We start from the raw sequence: 23,620 nt of genomic DNA on the forward strand, positions 1-23,620 counted from the left end.
GTGCAACCTTTTGATTAGTCTGTGAGGGGCACTGAGTGGGAGCAGATCGCACTCCTCCTCCTCCCTCTTTGCCTGGGCACTGCACCCACGCAAGGTCCCTTCAAGGCAGTTTAGTTCCCCTATTAAATAAGTCTTTCCAGGTGCTGCCATCTCTCTGAGGCCCTGCTACCCACCTTTTATCAATCTGTGAGGTGTCCTGAGTGGGAGCAAATTGCGCCTCCTCTCCTCCCTCTTCGTTGGCCCAGCTGCTGTGCAGGAGAGGTCCTTGCACAGCAGCTGAGAGCCTTTTTTTTTTTTTTTTAATCAAATTCTCCTTGGTTGTGGCTGGCTGTTCCTAACAAACACCTGGCTTTTCAAACAACTGTACTTCCTGACTAGTCCTGAGACTACTTGGGTCATGGCCAGTCCGGCCCACCTGTCCTCCCATCTCCCAGGGTCACCTGGCTCCCCAATTTCTCTGGTACTGTCCCAGCTGGCAACCACAGTCCTAGCCAGGGTGCACCACCGGCTGTGTGTCTCCTACTGCATCTTTATCCCCCCAGTGGCTTTAAGTGTCTATGTCTCTCCTGGTCTGGGTTTGTGACTTCCCTGGTCTGAGAGGGGAGTGAGCTGCCAAGTTATAATCACTGACATGGCTTCCCTCCATAGCTCCCGTGGCAGCCACGGCCTTCAGGTGCAGGGCCTGGGGACCTTCCCTTTCGCCTACAATATCTCCTTACTGTCTGTTTCTAAACGTCTTCTGCAATCTTTGGCTTCCAAACTTCACATCAGCTGGGATTCTGTTGGCTGTTCACTCTGTTCTTTGGGAGATCTGCTAGGTGTCCCAGTTGGGTACAAGTGGGCTCAGCTCCCACCTACCTCACCACCATCTCTGCCCAATTCGAAAAAATTTTTTTCATATAACAAATCAATAATGATTTTACAAAACATTTTTACATGAATCAACCTACAGGGGATTTTCACTGTAATCTATAGTGTTATGTAAAATATCTGTAAAAAATAAAAGAAAAATTAGAACATTTTGTTGATATTGCTAAACTGAGAATTATTTTTAATTTGTGCAATAGTTCATAAAATTTAATGTTAATAATATTGAGTGGACAGAAGAGTCAATTACGTTACTTAATGTGGGCTTAGTTTTGAAATTGATATGCTTTTGCTTCAAAGTCAAATCAGTTCTTCTAAAAAATTATTCAATTTTGTCAGTGTGAATGAGAATACTAAAAGAAAAGATATATGCACCCTATGTTCACTGCAACATTATTTATGGTGGCCAAGACATAAAAACAACTGAAGTGTCTTTTGATAGATGATTGGATAAAGAAGATGTGGTACATACTATATACAATGGAATACTACTCAGCCATAGGAAAAGATGAAATATTGCCTTTTGTGACAGACAAGAACCATATTATTTCACTCATATGTGGGATATAAAACTGAAAACAACAAATGAACAAACAAGGAATTTCAAGATGGCTGCAGAACAGGTGGAAATTACACTCACCTGCCCCCGGCACCAAACTGGATTTACAACTAAATTATAGAACAGTCAACCTGAATAAACAACTGAAGTCTAGCTGAACTGAAATATTTTTTTCAATGAACTCTGAACTTTTTATTGGCCTCATGCCCTGCAAGGGATGCCCCACTTCTGCTGTCTTTAATGCCTCAAAACTTTGGTGTCATTGACCTCAGACACCACTTTGCCATGCACAGTCCGGTGGGTGGTAGTCTTTTGGATGGTTTGTAAGGAGTGCCTGTTGTCCAAGGCATCAACAAGGTCAAAGTCCTCCCCTTTTTCCAGTAGGCAGAAATAGGTGGCAGTCTCAGCCTCCAGCTTGACCTTGATGTTCAGCAGGGCCTCATACTCCTGGGCCTGGCACTGCCTCTCTGTCTGGGCCTGGTCCAGCTCTGATACCAGGTGCAGCAGGATACCATTGAGTTGTTCCAGCTGCCTGGCACAGAACATCTCCACATCCCTTCGACTGTTCTCCAAACTGGCCTTCAGATTTCTTAGAGTCTTCGTCAGTCTCCAAGGACTGGACCAAATGTCTCAGCTCTGTGAGTGTCATCTCAGCAGCTCTTATCTCAGTGGCCTGCAAGGTGACCACTGTGGTACTCTCCTCAGTCTGATGGGACCAGTATTTGTCTACCCATCCTGAGCCAGCTCATCACATCATGCTTGGATGTCTACCATGATCTTGCTGAGGTCCTGAGATTTTGGGACATCCAACTCCCTGGTCAACCCACAGTTAACAATCTGGTTTTGTATACCATTTATTTCTTTCTCATGGCTCTTCTTTATGAAGAGCAGCTCCTCCTTGAGAGCCTCAGTCTGTCCAGGTGCAGCCGAGTGATATTGGTGTCACCAATGACCTTTTGGAGCCCATTGATGTCATTCTCCAGAGACTGGTGCATGGCCAGCTCCATCTCATACTTGATTCTGAAATCAGCAGAAAGATGGGCATTGTCAATATGCAGAATGATGCAGGCGTTATCCACAGAATTTGCAAAGATCTGAGCCCCCAGGTTCTCAATGGTCTTGAAATAGTGCCCCTAGTCTCTGACCTAGTGTCCCTTCTTCTCTAGGTGTTCCTAGATTTTGCTCTCCAGTCTCTGATTATCAGCCTCCAGTCTTCTCACCCTTTTCACACAGGAGGCAAAGCGGCCATTCAGATATTGCATAGTCTCTTTCTTGCTCTGGATGCCCCGTATGCCTGCCAGGCCCCCAGCCATCCAGCAACCAGGTCCCTGGATCCCCAGCTGCCCCACAGTCTGGTGGAGTGGGACACTGAGATCAGGGAACCTGAGCCCCAGGCACCTGCATAGATGCTGGCTGCAGGTGCAGTGGCTGGGCAAATTCATGGAGCCCAGGGTCCACTAGTTTGTGGAGAAGCTGGGGCATGTGCAGAAGTTCATGTTGTTCAGAGAGGAAGGTGAGGAGCCAAGACTCAGGTTGAAGCTGCAGTCTGAACTGAAATATTATAACCAGAATTTACAGAAGAAGCCACATAGAGACTGATAAGAAGGGCAGAAATGCAGAAAGGGCTGGCACCCACATGTGGCGGCTGAGAAGCTGGAGGGATATCTCCACTGCAAAATTCCCTCCCCCTGGGAGTGTAGGGTCACAACTCCATGTAGTGATCCCCAAATCAGAGCAGTGGAGATGGGAAGAGGAGTCCGCATAGCATCTGGATGTGAAAATCAGTGTGGATTCAGTCCACCTTGGATAGAAGGGAGTCTGTTAGATACTCAGAAGCCAACTTCCTAGGGTTGAACACTCCTATTGTTGCAGCACCAACCTGGGGAGCATAGTGCACAGTCCTCCAGCTAATGGTGACAACACTCTGCCATAATTAGGTCCTGGAGAGGGGTCAGCTGGCTGCACACAGTGGGGATTCTTGGGGAGCTCTTTTTATGGAGAAGCTCTTGGTGGAGATTCAGGCAGTGATTAAACTGTATACCTTTGGAAAAGGGACTATTCTTTCCCACCTGGAGTCACAACCAGCATGACCCCCCACCATCTGTTGAATCACTGGGCCAGTTATGCCATTTTGTGGCCCCACCCTGCTGAGCTCAGTCACGCAAGGAGATCAGGGTTCTGAGCAGAGCTGGGACTTTCAGAGCATCTCCAGGTGAGGCTTTTGTTTGATAATCAGCCAGGTGCTGCATTGCATGGCTATATTGCAGGGCAACATTCCAGTCTCCTCTGCCGGCTCAACCCACATTATCCCAGGAAGGAGAATAAGTGCTCGCCTTTCTCCTATAGACTTATTGGCAACGCACCCAGCAAAAGACTGTTTGGGTCCATCCTTGCAAGTCCCAGTGGTCCTGCCCAACTGAGCTCATTTCTGCATGGAAAAGATGTGCTGCTCAAAGTTGAAACATTCAGAGCATGTCTCCAATGGGTGCTATTGTCTGGAACCACAACTAAGTGCTTAGACCCCCTCCTGTAGGCTTGATTGGCACCACCCTAATGGGAGACTCTTTTGTTCCCATTGAGACTCTGGCATGTTGACTTTGACCTGCAAAGGAGACAGCTGGCTGCACCCAAACTGAAGCTATTGCATGCTCCTTCAGGACAGCTAGAGTTGAAGACTCCGGCAAAGACTGAGTGGCTTGACTCTGAAGTAGGAACCACTTTCCCCTCATTGAATTCCTGACTGCATGACCCCCAATCAGGGGACCCACTAACCCTGCCCCTCAGAATTTGGTTGCCCTGCATTATCAAGCTCATGACCTGTGAAAGGGTCTGTAGGTCACAACCAGCCTGGGCCCATCCTACCGTCCCCTTCAGAATGCTTTGGAGGGAGACCAGGCAACCTCTGGGACAGGTAGAGTAGCTGACAGGTGGAAGTGGACCTTAGGTAGACTTGGACTTTTAGACATCTGCCCCAAGCTCTTAAGCTGGAGGAAGCCAAACCTTGTACATAGATTGACCCATCTTGTGCATACTCAGGTCCAGTAAACAGCCACAAACAGTGAATAGCATGGTATCTCCCAACAAGAAACCAAAGGCCAGTTACACATATTTGACATAAACTTGTACCTGAATTCTACACAAGTGGAACCAGAACAAACACAGCCAGTGGTTGGCTTCAGATCACACCAGAGCTCAACTCAACTAGCCAAACAGGCGGCACATCCAAAGGGGGATTCTAACAGGCATGAGACCCAGCTGGGAACAAGTCTGACTCAGGGAGCAGCCCTTACAAAGCATTTCATGCACAGTGATCAAGGCTTATCCAATATTCCGCCAGCCTGAAGAGTTGACTCAACCCCCAAAGGGGACAACAGCATTGAAGATGCAACTACAACAAGATGGTGCATGTCACCACAGGAAACATTCCTGGAGCACCAAGCTCAGGTGACTTAGGAGGTTGTGCCTTTGAGTTAAACAAGAGATCTACATCATAAAACATCATAACAAGTTTGGGTGTCATAGCAGATATACCTAATACAGAGAAATAAAATGTGAAGACAAAGAAATATGCCCCAAATGAAAGAACAAAAGAAATCCCCAGAAACAGAATTAAATAAAATGAAAGCAACCAAGATACCAGATGCAAAGTTTAAAATAATAGTTACAAGGATGCTTAAGGATCTTAGGGGGAGAATATGTGATCTTAGTGAAAAATTAAAGACATTAAAAAGGACATAGATACCATAAAAACAACCAGTAAGAAATGAAGAATACAATATCTGAAATCAAATATGTACTAGAAAAAGTAAACAGCAGTTTAGATAAAGCAGAGGATTAGATCTGTGATTTAGAGGACAAAAAAGCAGTAAGCACTGCAGCAGAGGATCCAAACTTAGAAAGAATTTATTTTAAATTAGGAAAGTCTAAGGGACCTCTTGGGCATCAACCTTAACAACATCCACATCATAGAGGTAACAGAAGGAGAAAAGAGTAGGCAAGGCATACAGACCTGTTTAAAGAAATAATAGTTGAAAACATCTCTAACCTGGTGAAGAAAAAGTCACACAATTTCAGGATGCAAAAAAGAGTACAAATCAAGATGAACCCCGAAAAGCACCCACCAAGACACATCATAATTAAAATGGTAAAGGTTAAAGACAAAGACTCTTAAAAACAGGAGGAAATACATAGTTAACTACAGGAAGCTCCCATAAGGCTGTCAGCTGATTTCTCAACATAACGTTGCAGGCCCAAAGGGATTGATGAAAATCAGTAACCAGTAACCAAGACTACTATATTTGGCAAAGTTCTAATTTAAAATGAAAGGTGAAATGAAGAGCTACACACACGCGCGCGCGCGCGCACGCGCAAAAGAAAAAGAAAGGAAAAGAAAACCTGAGAGTTCATTACCACCAAACCAGTATGGCAAGAAATGTTAAAGGGCCTGCTTACAAAGAAGAAAGAGAGAGGAACATAGGTATAAAGAAAAGTGGCGATAGCCCTGGCTGGTGAGGCTCAGTGTATTGAGTGCTGGCCTATGAACAAAAGGGTTGCTGGTTCTATTCCTAGTCAGGGCACATGCCTGAGTTGCAGGCCAGGTCCCCAGGAGGAGATGCATGAATTGCAAACACACATTGATGTTTCTCTCCCTTGCTTCCACGCTACCTAAAAATAAATAAATAAATAAAATCTTTAAAAAAGGAAAAGAAAAATGGCAATAAATAAGTACCCTATAATAGGAATAAAGAAATCTGATAGAGAAATCAAATGGCAGAGAAGTGAATGGAAGTCACACTGACCTCCTTCCAGGACCAATTTAGAATTACAACTAAATTGTGGAGAAATCACCTGGCACAAATACCTGAACAATAGCGAGAGAGGAGCCTTATAACCTTGAACAGAGAAGAATCAGCTTTAGCACAACCTGACTGGTAAGGAATGCGGTGGAGACTCAAGAAGACTGGCTGGGTGCCTAGGGGAAGCAGCGCCAGAGGGATATTGAAAAGGCCAGTTGGATCCCCCTGAGAAGAGTGGAGTCCAAACCATAAGCAGGGATCTCCAGCCTACAGCACAAGAGCCCAAAAAGTACACAAATAACAACAAGCTGCAAAAAAGTGGCAGGGTTGCTCTCTGCCATGGACAGGTGGCTGGAGATGCAAAGAGCCTTTTAAAGGGACAACGCATACATTTTTATTTCCAGCCACTTACCCTGGGCTCCAGCATAGATGGGGGCAGAGTGGGCTAGAGACTCCTGAGGAGACTGGGGAAGGAGGCTTTTGGGACAGAACTGAGAAAGGAGACAGTGGGATCCCGGTGCTGACTCCTCCCCCGTATGGCAGCCCCTATCTGGCTCAGACAGACCGCTCTCCTGAACAGCAACAGCATGAGAGGACCCAATAACCCCGCCCCCAGGAGAGACTCTGCCCCGCCCTGTGGTGCATAAACCTGATTGATGAGTGCAGAGTGAATAGATTAACAACTGAAGGAGACAGCCACAGACAGATTCCTGAAAGTCTCCAACAGACTGATGCCTAAAGTCAGACAGGGTCAACATCTGACATCATCAGAGGCAGATCCAGAAAATTAAAACAGCGATCTCCTACCATAGAAATTCACACCACAAAGTCAGGAAATCAAGAGAGATCAATTTAAGAACGGCAAGCAAAAAAAGAAGAGTCTCACAAATAATGGGAAGAAAAAGAAACACCCCCCAATTGAAGGGAAAGGAGGAGTCCCCACAAAGAGAACTACATGAAATAGAGGCACGTAAACTATCAGATATTGAGTTCCAAACAACAGTTCTAAGGAAGTTCAATGAGCTCAGTGAGCTCAGAGAGAATTACAAAAAACTACAGGGAAACTACGAGGAACTTACTGCAAACTATATCAACGTGAAAAAGGACATGGAAACTATCAATAAGAGGCAAGAGGAAATGAAGAATACAATTCCTGAATTGAAGAACACAGTAGAAGGAATCCAAAGCAGGTTAGATGAAGCCGAGGATTGAATCCGGGAGCTGGAGGACAAGGTAGAAAATAGATCGCAGAAAGAGCAAGAAAATGAAAAAAAAAGACTAAAAAAGAATGAAGAGGCGTTGAGGGAAATGCAGGACAACCTGAAATGTAATAATATCCCATAATAGGGATACTAGAAGGAGAAGAGGAAGAGGAAGAGGAAGGGATAGAGAATCTGTTTGAAAAAGTCATGATAGAAAAGTTCCCTAGTTGGAGGACAGAAAAAGTCACACATGTCCAGGAAGCACTAGGGTCCCATTCAAAAGGAACCCCATGAGGCCCACTCCAAAACAAATCATCATTAAAATGGCAAATGTCAAAGACAAACAGAGAATCCTAAAGGCAGCATAGGGAGAAACAGGTAGTAACATACAGGGAGGCCCAATACGGCTAGCAACTGACTTCTCAACAGAAACACTGCAAGCCAGAAGGGAATGGCAAGGAGTAATCCAAGTAATGAAAAGCAAAGGCCTGCAACCAAGACTGCTCTACCCAGCAAGGCTCTGAATTAAAATGGAAGGTGAAGTAAGAAGTTTCCCAGACAAGACAAGAGAAGGCTAAAAGAATACACCACCACCAAACCAGCACTGGAAGATATGATAAAGGGACTGGTTTAAGAAGATGAAAAGTGAGAAAGAGAAGAAAACAGGTAAAAATGAAAAAAATGAATAAGTACCTGTCAACAATATCTTTAAATGTAAATGGATTAAATGCCCCAATAAAAAGACATAGGATAGCTGAATGGATAACAAAACATGACCCACACATATGCTGCCTAAAAGAGACCCACCTCAAAACAAAGGACCTACACAGACTGAAACTAAAGGGATGGAAAAAATATTCCAAGCAAATGGACAGGAATAAAAAGCAGGGGTAGCAATACTTATCTCAGACAAGATAGATTTCAAAACAAAAGCCATAAAAAGAGACCCAGAGGAACACTTTATAACAATCAAAGGAAGAATCCATCAAGAAGACATAAACATTGGAAACCTATATGCACCCAACGAAGGAACACCCCAATATATAAGGAAAATCTTGGAAGACTTCAAGAAATATCTAGACAGCAACACACTGATAGTAGGGGATCTTAACACCCTACTGTAAAAAATGGATAGATCTTCCAATTAAACATCAACAAGGATATTGTGGAACTCAAGGACGATTAGATGAAATGGACTTAGCTGACATATATAGAACCTTTCATCCCAAAAAACAAAATACACATTCTTTTCAAATGCACATGGAAATTTTGAAAGATAGAACACATGATAGGACACAGAACAAGCCTCAACAAATTCAGGAAAACTGAAATAATAACAAGCATTTTCTCAGACCACAAGGGCTTGAAACTGGAAACCAACATCAAGGAAAAACCTCAAAAACTTTCAAACTCATGGAGACTGAATAGCAAACTATTAAACAATTAATGGGTCAATAATGAGATAAGAGATAAAATCAAAACGTTTCTGGAAACAAATGAAAATGAACACACAGTAGTCTAAAACCTATGGGATACAGCAAAGGCGGTCTTGAGAGGGAAGTTCATAGCAACACAGGCCTACCTAAAAAAGGCAGAAACATTTCAAATAAATGACCTAACCCTAACTTCAAGAACTGGAGAAACAACAAGAAACAAAGACCAGAGTAAATAGAAGGAAGGAAATAATCTAGATCAGAGAAGAATTGAATGGCATAGAGATGAAAAGAATAATTCAAAGGATCAACCAATCCAGGAGCTGGTTATTTGAAAAGATAAGCAAAATTGACAATCCTTAAGCAGACTCATCAAGAAAAAAAGGGAGAGTACCCAAATAAATGACATCAGAAATGAAAGAGGAGAAATAACTAATACCACAGAAATACAAAATACTGTAAGAAATTACTATGGACAGTTATAAGCCAGGAAATTTGAAAACCTCAATGAAATGGACAAATTTCTAGAAAAGTATATCTTCCAACACCGAGTGAAGAAGAAGCAGAAAGCCTGAACAGATTGATAACAGCTAGTGAAACAGAAGCAGTAACCAAAAAAATCCTGGCACACAAAGCCCTGGACTGGACAGTTTCCCAGGAGAATCTTACAAAACATTTAAGGAAGACCTAACCCCTGTCCTTCTCAGACTATTCCATAAAATCCAAGAAGAGGGAAGACTCCCAAACTCATTTTATGAGGCCAGCATCATCCTAATACCCAAACCAGATAAAGACACAACAAGGAAAGAAAACTACAGGCTAATATCACTGATGAACATAGATGATAAAATCCTCAACAAAAAATTGGCAAACTGCAACCAGCAATACATTAAAGATCATCCACCATGATCAAGTGGGATTCATCCCAGGGATGCAAGGATGGTTCAATATTTGCAAATCAATAAACATGATACATCACATAAACAAAAGTAAAGACAAAAACCGCATGATCATCTCAATAGATGCGGAAAAAGCATATGATAAAGTACAGCACCCATTTATGATAAAAACACTCAGCATTGTGGGAATAAAGGGGGCATACCTCAACATAATAAAGGCCATATATGCAAAACCTACAGCCAACATCATACTCAATGGGCAAAAACTAAAATCTTTCCCACTAAGACTGGGAACACAACAACGATGTCCGCATTTACCACTTCTATTCAACATAGTATTGGAAGTCCTAGCCACAGCAGTCAGACAAGAAAAAGAAATAAAAGGCGTCCATATTGGAAAGGCAGAAGTAAAACTATCATTATTTGCAGATGACATGATAGTGTACATAGAAAACCCTGTAGACTCCACCAAAAAACTACTTGACCTGATAAGTGACTTTGACTAAAGAGCAGGATACAAAGTCAATATTTGGAAATTGAAGACATTTTTGCACACCAACAATGAAATAGGAGAAGCAGAAATCATTTTAAAAAATCCCATTTGCTATAGCAACAAGAAAAATAAAGTGCCTAGGAATAAATTTAACCAAGAAGGTAAAAGACCTGTATGCAGAAAACTATACAACACTGAAGAAAGAAATTAAGGAAGACACAAATAAATTGAAGCATATACCATGTCCATGGATTGGAAGAATTAACATTATCAAAATGTCCATACTACCCAAAGCAATTTATAGATTCAGTGCAATTCCTATTAGAATACCAGTGCTGTATATCACAGACATAGAACAGACATTTAAAAAATTTATATGGAACCATAAATGACCCCAAATAGCTGCAGCAATTTTGAGAAAGAAAAACAAAGTAGGAGGGATCACAATACTGGACATAAAACTACATTACAAGGCCACTGTAATCAAAACAGTCTGTTACTGGCACAAGAAAAGACACACAGATCTGTGGAACAGAATAGAAAGCCCAGAAATAAACCCATGTCTCTATGGTCACTTAATATTTGACAAAGGGTGCAGAAGCATAAATGGAGTAAATATAGCCTCTTCAACAAATGGTGTTGGGAGAGCTGGACAGCTACATGCAAAAAATTGAAATTTTATCACCAACTGACACCATACACAAAAATAAATTCAAGATGGATAAAAGAATTAAATATAAGTTGTGACAGCATAAAAGTCCTAGAGGAGAACATAGACAGGAAACTCTCAGATATCCCACGCAGTAACATTTTCACTAATATGTCCCCTAGAACAAGGGACATAAAGGAAAGAATAAAAAGTGGGACCTCATCACAGTAAGAAGCTTCTGCACGGCTAAAGAAAACATCAGCAAAATGAAAAGGGAGCCAACCGTATGGGAAAATGTATTTGCCAATGATACATCAGACAGGGGTTTGATCTCCAAGATATATAAAGAACTCACATGACTCCACTCCAAGAAGACAAACAGTCCTATTAAAAAATTGGCAAAGGATCTGGGCAGACACTTCTCCAAGGAAGAGGTACAGAGGGCCCAGAGTCATATGAAAGGATGCTCAGCATCACTAGCCATCAGAGGAATGCAAATTAAAACCACAATGAGATACCACTTCACACCAGTCAGAATGGCCATCATAAACAGATCAACAAACAACAGGTGCTAGTGAGGCTGTGGAGAAAAGGGAACTCTAGTATCCTTTTGGTGGGAATGAAGACTGGTGCAGTCTGTGGAAAACAGTTTGGAATTTCCTCAAAAAGCTAAAAATGGAACTGTCTTTTGACTCAGCGATTCAATCTCCGCTACTGGGATTATACCATAAGAATTCCAAAAGACCAATTCAAAAGAACCTATGCACCCCAATGTTGATACCAGCACAATTTACAATAGCCAGGTGCTGGAAGCAACCTAAATGCCCATCAGTAAACGAGTGGATCAAAAAACTATGGTACATTCACACAATGGAATACTATGCTGCAGAAAGAAAGAAAGAGCTACTACCCTTCGCAACTGCATGGATGGAATTGGAGAGCATTATGATAAGTGAAATAATCCTGGGGCGAAAGACAAATACCATATGATCTCACCTATAAGTGGAACCTAACCAGCAAGACAAAGAAGCAAGGAAAATATAACCAGCAACATTGAAAGAAAAAAAGAAACCAACTGAGTCAAGAGGGAAGGAGGAAGCAGAGGGTCAAGTCAAGGAACATGTATAAAAGACCCATGGATAAAGCCAAAGTGGGGAAGGATTGAAGGAAGGAGGTGGGGGTGGGGGGCAGAGGAAAGTGGTGGTGGGAAGGTGGAGAGAAATGTATTTGAACAATAAAAAATAATTGTCAAAGTAAAAATAAAAAGCTTACTATTTCTATTTCAAAATAAAAAAAAGAAAGACACACTAGATCAAATGGAGCTAATTGATAACTACAGAGTATTACACCCCAAAGCAGAAGAATATACATACTTTTTCCATGCACATGGAACATTTTCTAGGATGGATAACATGTTAGGACACAAAAAAAGTCTCGATAAATTTAAGAAGATTGAAATCATTCCATCATTTTCTCTGACCACATGATATTAAACCAGAAACCCTTCATAAGAAGAAAACTGAAAAACATGCAAAAACATGGTAGCTAAATAACATGTTATTAAACAATGGGGTCAATAAAGATAACAAGAAAGAAATCCAAAGATACCTAAAAACAAATGAAAATGAGAACACAACAAACCAAAATCTGTGGGGCAGAGGAAAAGCAATCATTATAGGGAAATTCATTGCATTATAGGTCTATTGAAAATAAAAATCAGAAAAAGCTAAAAAACAATCTACATACTTAAAGAAACTTAAAAAAGAACACTAAACAAAGCCCAATGGGAGTAAAAGGAAGGAAATAATAAAGATCAGAGCAGAAATAAATTAAACAGTTTGAAAAAAATACAAAAACTCAATAAATCCAAGAGCTAGTTCTTGGACAAGATAAACAAGATGGACAAACCTTTAACCAAACTCATCAAGAAAAAAGAGAGAAGATCCAAATAAAAAATCAGAAATTAAAGAACAGGAATAACAACTGACTCCAAAAAAATACAAAGGATTGTAAGAAAATATTAGAACAACTATATGCCAACAAATTGAACAACCTGGGTGGAATGGATAAATTACTAGAAACAAAATATATTCCAAAACTAAATCAGGAAGAATCTCAGAATCTGAATAGACAGATTAAACCTAGTGAAATTGAAGCTTTAATACAAAAAAAATTCCCAACAACAAAAGCCCTAGACCAGATGGCTTCACAGGTAAATTTCACCAAACATTCCAGGAACACCTCTCTTCAAACCTTTTCAAAAAATTCAAGAGGAGGGAATCCTCCCTAGTTCATTTTATGCAGCCAGATTTTAATAATTGTAATACCAAATAAAGACACTAAAAAAATTAAAATTATAGGCCAGTATCCCTGATATAGATGCTAAAATCCTTAGCAAAATTTTAGCAAACCAAATACAGCAGTAAATTAAAAACATCATACTTCATCATTAAGTGGGATTTATTCCAGAAATGCAAGGTTGGTTCAACATTCTCAAATCAATAAATATGATTCATCACATAAATAAAATGAAGGATAAAAACTGCATGATCATATCAATAGTTGCAGAAAAAGCATTTGATAGAACCCAAATTTGATGAAAAAAAAAAACCTTTCAGCAAAGTGGGAACAGAGAGAACATAATAAAGGCCATATTTGACAAACTCACTATCAGCATTATACTCAATGGACAAAAACTACATATGTTCTCCTTAAGATCGGGGACAAGACAGGGATGTCTTCCATTAATTCAACATAGTACTAGAAATCTTAGCCACAGTAATCAGACAAGAAGAAGAAATAAAAGGCATCCAAGTTGAAAGGAGGAGGTAAAACTGCATTTGCAGATGATAGGATACTGTACCTAGAGAATCCTAAATTCCACCAAGAAACTACTAGAACCAAGAAATGAATTCAGTAAAGTAACAGGATATGAAATTACTATCCAGAAATCAGTTGCACTTTTAATACACCAATAGCAAAGTAACAAAAAAGAAAATTAAAAAAACAACCCCATTAACTATTGCTTCAAAAAGAATAAAATACTTAGGAATAAAACTAATTGAGGGTGTAAAAGGCCTGTATATGGAAAGTTCTAGAACATTAAAGAAAGAAATTGAAGAAGATACAAATAAGTGAAAGCACACACTGTGTTCATGAATAGGAAGAATAAACATCATTAAAATGTCCATACTACACAAAACAATCTATAAATTCAATGCAGTACCTATCAAGATACCATTGACGTACTTCATAGAACAAGAACAAATATTCAAAAAGTTTATATGGAACCACAAAAGGCTCCACAAGCAACAGTGATCCTGAGAAAGAAGAACAATGTTGGAGGAATCATGCTCCCTAATGTCAAACTATACTGTCAAGAAGAAGCAGAAAGCCTGAACAGACCTATAGCAGCTCATGAACTTGACCAGTAATCAAAAAATTCCCGGCACACAAAAGCCATGGACCGGATGGCTTCACATGAAAATTTTACAAAACATTTAAGGAAGAGCTAACCCCAATCCTCAAACTATGCCAGAAACTTCAGAAGAGGGAAGACCCCTGAACTCTTAATGAGGCCATCATCATCATGCTAATACTAAAACCAGATAAAGACACAACAAAGAAAACTACAGACCAATATCACTGATGAACATAGTAGCTGAAATGCTCAGCAAAACATTGGCAAACCAGATCCAGCAATACATTAAAAAGAACATACACCATATTCAAGTGGGATTCATCTCAGGGATGCAAGGATGATACGATATTTGCAAGTCAATAAATGTAACGCATCACATAAACAAAATGAAAGACAAAGACTACATGATCATATCAATATGCTGAAAAAAACCATTTGATAAAGTACAGGACCCATTTATGATAAAACATTCAGCAAAGTGGGAATAGAGGGAGCATACCTCAACATAATGAAGGCCATATATGAAAAACCTAGAGCCAACATCATACTCAACAGGCAAAAACTAAGTGTCCTCCCTAAGGATAGGAACAAGACAGAGGTGTCCGCGTTCACCACTTCTATCCAACATAGTACTGGAAGTTCTAGCCACAGCAATCAGACAAGAAGAAGAAATAAAAAGTGTCCAAATTGGAAAGGAAAAAGTAAAACTATCACTGTTTGCAGATGACATGATAGTGTACATAGAAAACCCTATAGACGCCACCAGAAAACTACTTGACCTAATAAGTGAATTTTTAAAACAGTGGGAACAAAGCCAATATTCAGAAATCGAAGGCATTTTTTGTACACTAACAATGAAATATCAGAAACAAAAATTAGGGGAAAAGTACCATTTACTATAACAACAAGAAAAGTAAAAAACCTAGGAATAAACCTAACCAAGGAGGTAAAAGACCAGTACTGAGAAAACTACACAACACTGAAGAAATAAATTAAGGAAGACACAAATAAATGGAAGCATATACAGTGTTCATAGAATGGAAGATTTAACATCATTAAAATGTCCATACTGCCCAAAGCAAACTATAGATTCAGTGCAATCCCTACCAAAATACCAATGACATATTCAAAAGTTATTTGAACCATAAACAGCCCCATATAGCCTCAGAAATCTTGAGAAAGAAGAAAGTAGGAGGGGTCATAATACCTGATATCAAATTATATTACAAGACCGCTGTAATCAAAACATCTTGGTACTGGCAGAAGAACAGGCCATAGACCAATGGAATAGAATAAAGAGCCCAAATTATTATTTGACAAAGGGGGCAGAAGCATAAATTGGAGTAAAAATAGCCTCTTCAATAAATGATGTTGTGAGATCTAGACAAGTACATGCAAAAAAAATGAAACTCGACCACCAAGTTATACCATATATAAGAATAAACTCAAGGTGGACTTAAATGTAAGTTGTGACACCATAAAAGTCCTAGAGGGGAACATAGGCAGGAAAATTTCACATAGCAATATTTTCACTGATAAGCCCCCTAGGGCAAGGGATATAAAGGAAAGAATAAACAAATGGAACTACATCAAATTAAAATAAAGAAAATATCAACGAAATGAAAAGGGAACCAACTGTATGAGGAAACATGTTTGCCAATGATACCTCAGACAAGGGTTTCATCTCCAAAATATATAAAGAGCTCACTCAATAAGACAGACGATCCAATTTAAAAAATGGGCATAGGACCCAAATAGACACTTCTCCAAGGAGGGCATATAGAGGCCCATAGACACATGAAAAAATGCTCAACATCAGTATCCATCAGAGAGATGAAAATTAAAACCACAATAAGATACCATTTAACACTGATCAGAATGGCCACCATTAACAAATAAGAAATGGCAATCTATAAATTCAACACAATTTTTGTCAAAATACCAATGGCATATTTCACAAAACTGAAATAAATAACCAAAAATTTTATGAAACCACTAAAGACCCAAATAGTCTCAGCCATCTTAAGAAAGAACAAAGTTGTAGGTATAACATTACCTAACATCAAACTGTACTACAAGCCTATAGTAATTAAAACAGTATCATTCTGAAATAAAAACAAACATATAGATCAATGGAAAAGAATAGAGCCCAGAAATAAACCCATGACTATATGGTCTATTAATATTTGAGAAAGGACATATGAACATAAAATGGGGTAAAGACACTCTAATCAGTAAGTGACCTTGGGAAAATTGAAGAGATACATGCAAAAAAAAATGAAACTAGACCACTTGTTTACATTATATACAAGAAAAATTAAAAATGGACAAAAAACTTAAATGTAACACTCAAAAACATTAAACTCCTAGAGAAAACATAGGCAATATTGAACATTTTTCTTAGTAAAGTTTTTATTTTTCTGATATATCTTCTCAAGCAATGGGAAAAAAATAAATAAATGGGGCTACATGAAACTAAAATGTTTTTGCACAGCAATGTAAACCATCAACAAAATGAAGAGAAGATGGTGGCAGAGTAGATGGCAGTTACGCTCACCTCCTCTCAGTCCTGAACTTGATATACAACTAAAGAACAATCAGCCAAGACTGGTAGAAAGGGTGGATCCGTGTGAAGCAGCTCATAATCTAGAAAGAAATCTCAGTTTCAGAGGTCCCCCTAAGGAACATAGAGTCTCAAACGCACTGGGCTTCCCAGCTGAGAACAACAGAGCCCAGAAAAGATGCCCACATAACATGTGACTAAAAATTGGTAAGGATTTTATCACCAGGGAGAGACAGGAGTCTGCTAATAATTCGGGTGCCCCCTTAAAAGACCAGGGTACAAAATCACCCTTGTAGCCACTCACCCTGGGCTTCAGCAGAGCAATGGTGGCTCAAAGCATAGTAGAGTCTTGGGAGGAAACATTGAGTTGTGTATCTCCAAGAAAAGAGCTGACCAGTCAGCCACCAGGATCTCTGTACTGAGAGTTCTGCTCTGCTCACAGACACCATATTTCCTGGGGTGAATGCTTCCCTCCAATCTGCATTGAGCTACATTGACTGTACAATCTCATCTTCCCAGGGTTCCTGTGGTCCCACCTGAGCTCAAGCCCTGTGGAGCAGTCTCTGGCTGCGCCTGTGGTATAGACTCTCTATAAGGGACCTTGAATCAAGTTGGCAGAGAAGTGAGTGGAATGCACACTGACCTCCTCCCAAGACCAACCGGGAATTACAACTACATTGTGGAGAAATCACCTGGAACAAACAACTGAACAATAGTGAGAGAGGAACCTTATAACCTCAGAGACAGGAGGATCAGCTTTAGTGCAACTTAACTGGTAAGGTGTGCGGTAGAGACTTGAGAAGGCAAGCGGGGCACCCATGGGTGGCAGCACCGGGATGATACTGAAGGGCCAGTTGGATCCCACTGAGAAGAGTGGGGTCTAAACCAAAAGCAGGGATCTGTAGCCTATAGCACCAGAGCTAAAAAAAGTACACAGAAAACAGCCAGCTGCGCAAAGTGGCAGGGTTGCTCTCTGCCAGAGACAGGCAGCTGGAGACTCAAAGAGCCATTTAAAAGGCCAACACATAAATTTTTATTTGCAGTCACATACCCTGGTCTCCAGCAAAGCCGGGGCAGAGTGGGCTGGAGATCTCTGAGGAGAGACTGGGGAAGGACGCTTTGGGGAGAGAACTGAGAAAGTAGCTGGCAGGATCTCCGTGCTGACTCATCCCCCATGCGGCAGCCGCCATCTTGCTCAGACCACTGCCCTGAGTGGCGGCAGCATGAGAGAACCCACTAGCCCTACCCCTCGTGGGATTCCGCCCTGCCCTGTGCTGTCTAAGCCACCTGCTGAGTGCACAGTAGCAGCCACACATAGTAGATCCCTAGCTAAAGGGGGTGCAGCGTGGCCTGGAGACACTTAATGAGAGACTGGGGATGGAGGTTTAGGGGAGAGAACAGAGAGAGTAGCCAGCAGGGTCAGTCATCTTGCTCAGGTAGAGACCACTCTCCTGAGTGGCAGCATCGTGAGAGGAACCAATAACCCCGCCCCCAGGAGGGACTCTGCCCTACCCTGAGCTGTCTAAGGTGGCCTGCTGAGTACACAGTGACTAGATTAACAGCTGGAGGAGACAGCCACACACAGTAGATTCCTGGAAGTCTCAAACAGACTGCCTAAGGTCAGACAGGGTCAACATCTGACATCATCAGAGGGAGATCCAGAAAGTTAAAACAGCGATCTCCTACCATAGAAATTCACACCACAAAGTCAGGAAATGAAGACAGATCAATTTAAGAACAACAAGCAAAAAAAGAAGAGCCTCACTAAAAATGGAAGGAAAAGAAACAACCCCCAGTCGAAGGGAAAGGAAGAATCTCTGCAAAGAGAACTAAATGAAATAGAGGCAGGTAAACTATCAGATATTGAGTTCCAAACAACAGTTCTAAGGAAGCTCAATGAGCTCAGTGAGCTCAGAGAGAATTATAAAAAACTACAGGGAAACTACAAGAAACTTACTGCAAAATATATCAGCATGAAAAAGGACATGGAAACTATCAATAAGAGACAAGAGGAAATGAAGAATACAATTTCTGAATTGAAGAACATAGTAGTCTAGATGCAGCTGAGGACCGAATCAGGGAGCTGGAGGACAAGGTAGAAAAAAGCTCCCAGAAAGAGCAAGAAAATGAAAAAAGACTCAAAAAGAATGAAGAGGCATTGACGGAAATGCAGGACAACCTGAAACGTAATAATATCTGTATAATAGGGATACCAGAAGGAAAAGAGGAGGAAGGGATAGAGAACCTGTTTGAAAAAGTCATGATGGAAAACTTCCCTAGCTGGAGGAGAGAATAAGGCACACAAGCCCAGGAAGCACAGAGGGTCCCATTTGAGAGGAACCCAATGAGGCTCACTCCAAGACACATCATCATTAAAATGGCAAATATCGAAGACAAACAGAGAATCCTAAAGCAAGCAAGGGAGAAAGAGGTAGTAACATATAAGGGAGCCCTGGTATGGCTGGCATCTGACTTCTCAACAGAAACACTACAAGCCAAAAGGGGATGGCAAGAAATATTCCAAGGAATGAAAAGTGAAGGCCTGCAGCCAAGACTGCTCTACCCAGCAAGGCTCTCAATTAAAATGGAAGGTGAATATGGGTTTCCCAGACAGAAGAAGGTTAAAAGAATATACCTCCACCAAACCAGCGTTGCAAAATATGCTAAAGGGACTGCTTTAAGAAGATGAAGAAAAAGAGTCTATGAATACACACTTCCTTTCACAGTCACCAAGACTTGATGTTACCCATATTTTTAATAGTTATTAATCTGATTGTGACAATGATGTGTTATTTTAATTGTTATTTTATTTTTTGTTGAGACTAAACATTTTGTATATTTCTTGCTTATTTCTATTACTTTTAAAAAGCTTTCAATGACGTTTTGCTATTCTTCATCCATTTTTTTCATTAAAAGTTTGTAGAATTTTTTTCCCTAAAAAAAAAACCCTATTAACTTTTTTAGATGTGTTGAAAATTCTTTCCTATTCTATTACTTGTCCTTTAATTATTTATATATATATATATATATATATATATATATATATATATATATATTACTATGTAGGTTTAAATGTTTAATATAGTTATATTGTCAGTATTTTACTTTATAGCTTCTGGGTTTGAATATTTCACTTCAGGGAAAGAAAAATATTAGTTTGTATTTTCTCCTATAACTCCTTAGATTATACACATTGATTTTTAACTCACCTGAATATTTCTTGTATAATGTGTAAAAGAGGGCTCTATATTTGTTTTATTTCAAGTAATAGTGGTCCGGACACCTTATTTGTTGAATAAACCTTATATTCTCCATTGATTTGAAATATCAATTTAATCATATGTTTCATTGTTAGATATATACATTTGTTTCTAGAATGCTTATTTTATTTCATTGATCTACATGATTATTTCTGTTCTAGTGTCATGTTTAATTGCTGAGACTTTATAATGCATTTAAAATCTTTAATATTTTATAATGGATTTTGACATTAATAAAATAAATAAAATCAATTTGAATTTAAAAATAGAAAGAAAGAAGGAAGGAACTCCTACCTTTTGCAGCCACATGGATGGAACTGGAGAATATTATGCTAAGTGAAAGAAGCCAGTCGGTGAAAGACAAATACCATATGATCTCATCTATAAGTGGAATCTATTCAACAAAATAAACCACAGGCATAGAAACATGTAGCAGACTGAAAGTGACCAGAGGTTACAGGGAAAGAGGACAATGGTACAAAGAAGCAGAAGGGACTAGACAAAGATGATGTATGAATGACCCATGGACATGGACAACAGAGTGGAAAGCGACTATGGGAGCAGGGGGAGTGGGTGCGATAGGTGGAGGTGGGGCAAAGGGGGAAAAATCGAGACAACTGTAATAGAATAAACATGATTTAAAAATAAAAGAGAGGCACAACAAAGAAAGAAAATTACAGGCCAATATCTCTGGTGAACATAGATCTAAAATTCTCAACATAATATTGGCAATCAGATCCACCAATACATTAAAAAGATCATATACCATGATCAAGTGGGATTTATCCCAGGGATACAAAGGTGGTATAATATTTGCAAATCATTAAGTGTAATACACCACATAAAGAAAATGAAATACAAAAATCATGTGATCATATCAGGATGCTGATAAAGCATTCGATAAAATACAGCATCTATTTTTGATAAAAACACTCAGCAGAGTGGGAATAGAGAGAGCATCCCTAAACATAATAAAGGCCATATATGAGAAACTTACAGCCATCATCATACTCAATGAGCAAAAACAAAAAGCTTTTCCTTCAAGATCATGAGCAAGACAAGGGGGTCTGCTTTCACTACACTTATTTAATAGAGTACTGGAAGTCCTAGCCACGGTGATCAGACAAGAAAAAGAAATAAAAGGCATCCAAATTGGAAAGGAGGAGGTAAAACTATCATTATTTGCAGATGACATGACAGTATACATAGAAAACCATATAGTTTCCACCAAAAACTACTCGACCTAATGAGTGAATTTGGCAAAATAGCAAGATACAAAGTGAATATTCAGAAATCAATGACATTCTTTACCAACAATAAAAGAAAGGCAAGCTAAGATAAAAGTCCCATTTGCTATAGCAACAAGAAAAATAAATTACCTAGGAACGAACCTAACCAGGGAGGTAAAAAACATGCACTTGGAAAACTACAGAACACTGAAGAGCCCTGGTTGGTGTGGCTCGGTGGATTGAGCACTAGACTGTGAAGCAAGGGGTCACTCATTCAATTCCCAGTCGGGGCACATGCATCGGTTGCAGGCCAGGTCCCCATAAGGGGGTGCATGACAGGCAACCACACACTGATATTTCTCTCCCTCTCTTTCTCCTTCCCTTTCCCTCTCTATAAAGGTAAATAGATAAAACCTTTATTAAAAATAAAAAGAAACCATCATTGAAATGAAAAATGAACCAATGGTATGAGAGAACATATTTGCCAATGATACATTGGACAAGGGTTTAATCTTCAAAATATATAAAGAACTCATACAACTCAACACCAGGAAGGCAAACAATGCAATTAAAAAATGAGCAAAGTACCTGAACAGATACTGTTCCTAGGAGGACATACAGGTGGCCCAGAGACATATGAAAGGATGCTCAGCATCACTAGCCATCAGACGGATGCAAATTAAAACTGCAATGACAAATCACCTCACACTTGCCAGAATGGCCATCATTAATAAATCAACAAACAACAAGTACTGGCGAGGCTGTCTCCACAGTGCAAAGGGGACCCTAGTGCACTGCTGGTGGGAATCCAGGCTGGTACAGCCACTGTGGAAAACAGCATGGAATTTCCTCAAAAAACGAAAAGTGGAAATTCCTTTTGACCCAGTGATTGCATTACTGGGAATAAACCCTAAGAATCCTGATTTTATATATATAATGTATATCTTATAAATATATATTTTATTATAAATAATATATAAATATATATATCTTATTATAAATCACAATATCACAAAAGCCAAAATCAAATTATTCCCCAGGCCTTGGCCTTTTAAAGAGCAAGCCAGGAAGTATAGTGCACAGCCAGGCAGAAGATCTTCGCACGCAGGGGTACTGTTGCATGCACGTCAGTGGGGCTCTGGAGAGTACATACAGCCTCGCTCCTCCAAGTATAGTCCAGTGTTTGGTGGCACAGATTCTCAAGGACTCAGGCCCCACCCCAAACCAGCTAAATCAACATCTGAATGTTAACCATGTCCCCACCCAGATTCGTGGTGCGGATCCAGAGACAAGACATTCATTTGACGTGAACCCTTAACTCGGCTTTCCACACTATGCCCAGTGTGTTTATGGTCTGAGTCAACCACTTTGAGGGAAGCCCTGGTATTCTACTAAGGGACTGAGACCTGCCCTGTCCAATCAGAACTGCACAAGTTGTACCCTCATTTACATAAAACAAATCTAACTGGGAATCTGGGCGGGAACTTTCACTATAAAAGGTAGCCTTCTTTTGTCACGGAGAACACAGTTTAGGTTGCTATGTGAATGTGTGTCTCCAGGGATGCAGCTCCTTCTGCTCAAATAAATGTTCATTATTCTTGACTACAGTCTAAAATTAATTTTGCTTTACAGTGACAACTACAGCCTCAGAAACACAGACTGAACTGAAGCCACCTAATACTCCAAATGCAACATATGGGGCTTATTTGGAGCCTGAAGACCACCCACTGTTAAGAGACATTTATGAGGCAATTGGGGAAATGTTACTTTAGTTTAATAGATGACACTAAGAAATTATTGTTAATTGAGTCTGGTGTGGCAAAGGGACTCTGCTTACATTTCAAAGGCCTTATTTTTCAGACTTGCATTCCAAAAACAGAAACAGCCAACACTAGCTTCTACCACTTTCCTTAGAATGTTCACAGGCATGTTTTTCCTATCTATGGCCTAAAATAGCCCAGATGCCCTCTTCCAGGGTAAATGGTAAGGCTGTACTTCCTATTCCTTTTAAGTTGGCCAGGTGACGTCCTTGGGCCAGTAAAAGATGAATGAGATGGGGGAGACTTCCCGTCAAGATGGAGGTATAAGTAAACATGCTTTGCCTCCTTGCACAACCACAGAAAGAATTACAACTAGACCTCAAAACAAATAACACCAAGAACTATCAGAAAATCGAGCTGTATGTAAGTCCAACAACCAAGGATTTGAAGAATCCACATTCATCCAGAGGGGTGGGAGGGATGGAGATG

General features: G+C 40.1%; 1 pseudogene; it reads right to left on the reverse strand.

The window, feature by feature from the left end:
• Window positions 1–1,663: 1,663 nt before the first annotated feature.
• Window positions 1,664–2,922, reverse strand: LOC129079105 (keratin, type I cytoskeletal 18-like; annotated as a pseudogene).
• Window positions 2,923–23,620: the final 20,698 nt, after the last annotated feature.

The sequence above is a fragment of the Pteronotus mesoamericanus genome, unplaced genomic scaffold (genome assembly GCF_021234165.1).
Source record: "Pteronotus mesoamericanus isolate MK-2021 breed Mesoamerican mustached bat unplaced genomic scaffold, CSHL_Meso_final contig_752, whole genome shotgun sequence".
NCBI classification, from domain to species: Eukaryota; Metazoa; Chordata; class Mammalia; order Chiroptera; family Mormoopidae; genus Pteronotus; species Pteronotus mesoamericanus.